Raw genomic sequence first — 3756 nt, 5'->3', positions numbered from 1 at the left:
GCAAAAAAAAACGATATTTTAAAATTTCCGTTCTGAAAGATAGTGAAAAAAACGGAACGCGGGTGCCATCTTGAGCCCTTCCTGATGCGCAGCCCAGGCAAGTTGTGCGCACCAAGGTGCCCACCCTGGCGGAGGTGTGCGCCCGGGGCAAACCGGGCTCCGACTTCGTGCACTGCATGGTGCCCACCAAGGCGCGCAACCCAGCCAAGGTGCCCACCGCAGCGAAGGTGCACGCGAGGTGCGCACCCGAGGTGCACACCCGGGGCAAACCGGGCTCCGACTTCGTGCACGCCGCACCTTGGAGCACACTTCAGAGCGCTCCTTGGTACGCACCAGGGCGCGCAACCCAGCCAAGGTGCTCACCCCGGCGAAGGTGCACGCGAGGTGCGCACCCGGGGCAAACCGGGCTCGGACTTCGTGCACGCCGCACCTTGGAGCACACATCGGAGCGCTCCCGGGTTCGCACCAGCATTGCGCACCTTTGATGCGCTGCCTTCACTAATTTCCAGAAAAGGCAAAAAAAAGAAAAAAATGAGATTTTAAAATTTCCGTTTTGAAAGATAGTGAAAAAAACGGAACGCGGGTGCCATCTTGAGCCCGCCCTGGTGTGCAGCCCAGGCAAGTTGTGCGCACCAAGGCACCCACCCTGGCCAAGGTGGGTCACGGGGTGGGTCCTAGGGTGGGTAACGGGGTGGGTACTAAGGTGCGTGCCAAGGTGGGTCATAGGGTGGGTGCCAAGGTGGGCACCAGGGTGGGTGTGCACCAACCCTAGCCAGGGTAGGTCACGGGGTGGTTGTCGGGGTGGGCGTCAAGGAGCCAAGGTGGGTGGCAAGTAGCCAAGTTGCGTGCCAAGGTGGGTGTCGGGGTGGGTGCCAAGGATCCAAGGTGGGTGCCAAGGAACCAAGGTGGGTGTCTGGGTGGGTGCCGAGGTGGGAGCCAGGGTGGGTCCCAAGGTGAGTGCAAAGGTGGGTGCCAGGGTCAAGGTGAGTGCCAATGTGGGTTCCAAGGTGCCAGGGTCAGGGTGAGTGCCAATGTGGGTTCAAAGGTGCTAAGTTGGGTGCGAGGTTGGGTGCGAGGGTGGGTGGGTGCCAAGGTGTGCTAGGTGGAAGCCCGGGTGGGTCGGCATCCCATGGGTGTCGAGTTGGGTGCCTGATGGGTGCTTCTTGTCAAGTTTTAGTCGTCGGGACTCATTTCGAGCCTTAGAGGTCGTTTCTTGTCCGGTTGCCCTGTCTTCGACCTGGGAACCCAATTTTGGTCCTCGGGTCCCATTTTTTTTTGTCTCGCATCCCACTTTTGGCCTGTGGCCTTTTCGGGGTCGATTCTCGTTTTGGGCATCAGAGCATGTTTCTTCTCCTAAAACCCAATATTTGTTTATTAAGTCTCGGAACACATTTTTGTTCTCGTGGACCCATCATGGGTCTTGGAACGCATTTGTGGTCCTTGGGTCCCATTTTGCATCCCGAAACTTGTGTTTTGGTGCTTGATCCCTATTTTGGGTGCCCACCTTGCACCAAGTGCGCACCCGGGGCAAACCGAGCGCCTTGGTGCACCGGGGCAAGATCGAGCGTGCACCCGAGGCGCCCCGAACATGCACCAAGGTGCACTCGGCCCACATGTGAGCGCAGGTCGTTGCGCCCGAGGTGGTGTGTGGGCACCGCGTTGCAGACGGGACACTGCACGCACACGACGCCCCCTCCAGGTGCACGCACGTAGGCCGGGCCGGGTGCACACCCGACGCCCTAGCAAGGTGCGCGCACCCGGGCAGGGCTCACACTTGGCGAACGGGGCGCACTTCGCGAGGGAGGGTGTGCACCTCGACGGGGGTGGGTGGCCGGGGTGGATTCGCACGTGGGTCGCGGTTTGCTAAGTACACACTGCGACAAGCTCATAACGGGTGCGATCATACCAGCGTTAGTGCACCGGATCCCATCAGAACTCCGCAGTTAAGCGCGCTTGGGCCGGAGTAGTACTGGGATGGGTGACCTCCCGGGAAGTCCCGGTGTTGCACCCTTTTTTAGTTTTTCGCCGGGCGTCGCAATGCTATTTGAATAAACCTTTTGCCCGTTTGCGTTCTCGTCGGGGCCGGGCCGGGCCGGGGTGCGCTGCCCGCACTACCGCGCGCGCGGGGGCGACACCGAGCGCGCACCCGAGGCGCCCCGAGCACACAGGCCACGGTGCAACCCGGGCGTTGTGCGCGCACCCCGGTGCGCCCGAGGTGCTGCGCGCGCACCCAGGTGAAATCGGTGTGCACCTCGGCCAGTGCGCGCTCGGTCGAGTCGCGCACGTTGGCCAAGGTGCACGGTGATGTTTCTTACTCTAAGGTTCCGCACCAGACGCCCGGGACAGGTGAGCGAAGCTGGGCGGGGCCGGGTGCGCGGCCGGGGCAGGTGCACGCAGCTGGAGAGAGCTTTGGAGCACACTTCGGAGCGCACCAATGATGCGCTCCATTCAAAAGTTTCCTGAAAAGGCAAAAAAAGTTGAGATTATAGAATTTCCCACTTGAGAGATTGTAAAAAAAAAAAATTTAAAATGAAGGAAACGCGGGTGCCAAGGTGTGCGCAGCCCAGCCAAGGTGTGCGCACCAAGGCGCCCACCCTGGCGAAGGTGCACGCAAGGTGCGCACCCGAGGCAAACCGGACAATTAACCCAACTTTCGACTTCGCGCGCACCTTGGAGCGCACTTCGGAGCGCTCCTTGGTGCGCACCAATCTTGGGCACCTCGGAGTGCACCATGGCGCCCACCAAGGTGCGCACCCGGGGCAAACCGAGCTCCGACTTCGTGCGCACCTTGGAGCGCACGAAAGGTGCGCACCATGGCGCCCACCAAGGTGCGCAGCCCAGCCAAGGCGTGCGCATCAAGGTGCGCACCCTGGCGAAGGTGCGCACCCGGGGCAAACCGAGCTCCGACTTCGTGCGCACCTTGGAGCGCACAAAAGGTGCGCAACCCAGCCAAGGTGTGCGCACCCCGGTCAAACCGAGCTCCGAATCGTGCGCACCAGAGGTGCACGCCATCGTGCGCACCTTGGAGCACACTTCGGAGCCCTCCTTGGTGCGCGCCGATGTTGCGCACCTCGGAGCGCACCCGGGGAAAACAATGCAATTAACCCGACTTTCGACTTCGTGGGCACCTCGGAGCGCTCTCGGGTTCGCACCTCGGAGCACACCGAGGTGCGCACCTTTGATGCGCTGCCTTCACCAATTTCCAGAAAAGGCAAGAAAACATTGAGAAGGTGTGCGCACCGAGGTGCCCACCCTGGCGAAGGTGCACGCGAGGTGCGCACCCGGGGCAAACCGGGCTCCGACTTCGTGCACGCCGCACCTTGGAGCACACTTCGGAGCGCTCCTTGGTGCGCACCAGGGCGCGCAACCCAGCCGAGGTGCCCACCCCGGCGAAGGTGCACGCGAGGTGCGCACCCGGGGCAAACCGGGCTCCGACTTCGTGCACGCCATGGTGCCCACCGCGGCGAAGGTGCACGCGAGGTGCGCACCCGGGGCAAACCGGGCTCCGACTTCGTGCACGCCGCACCTTGGAGCACACTTCGGAGCGCTCCTTGGTGCGCACCATGGTGCCCACCAGGGCGCGCAACCCCGCCGAAGGTGCACGCGAGGTGCGCACCCGGGGCAAACCGGGCTCCGACTTCGTGCACGCCGCACCTTGGAGCACACTTCGGAGCGCTCCTTGGTGCGCACCATGGTGCCCACCAGGGCGCGCAACCCCGCCGAAGGTGCACGCGAGGTGCGCACCCGGGGCAAACC

General features: G+C 62.8%; 1 non-coding gene across 1 annotated transcript; it reads left to right on the top strand.

Annotated features, from left to right (window-relative positions):
* Positions 1–1892: 1892 nt before the first annotated feature.
* LOC131865622 (5S ribosomal RNA) lies at positions 1893–2011 on the top strand. Its single transcript, XR_009364341.1, has one exon. It is a non-coding gene; the product is annotated as a 5S ribosomal RNA (ribosomal RNA).
* The last annotated feature ends 1745 nt before the right edge of the window (positions 2012–3756 follow it).

This window comes from Cryptomeria japonica, unplaced genomic scaffold (genome assembly GCF_030272615.1).
Source record: "Cryptomeria japonica unplaced genomic scaffold, Sugi_1.0 HiC_scaffold_115, whole genome shotgun sequence".
NCBI classification, from domain to species: domain Eukaryota; kingdom Viridiplantae; phylum Streptophyta; class Pinopsida; order Cupressales; family Cupressaceae; genus Cryptomeria; species Cryptomeria japonica.
This window is presented reverse-complemented; position numbering and strand designations above follow the sequence as displayed.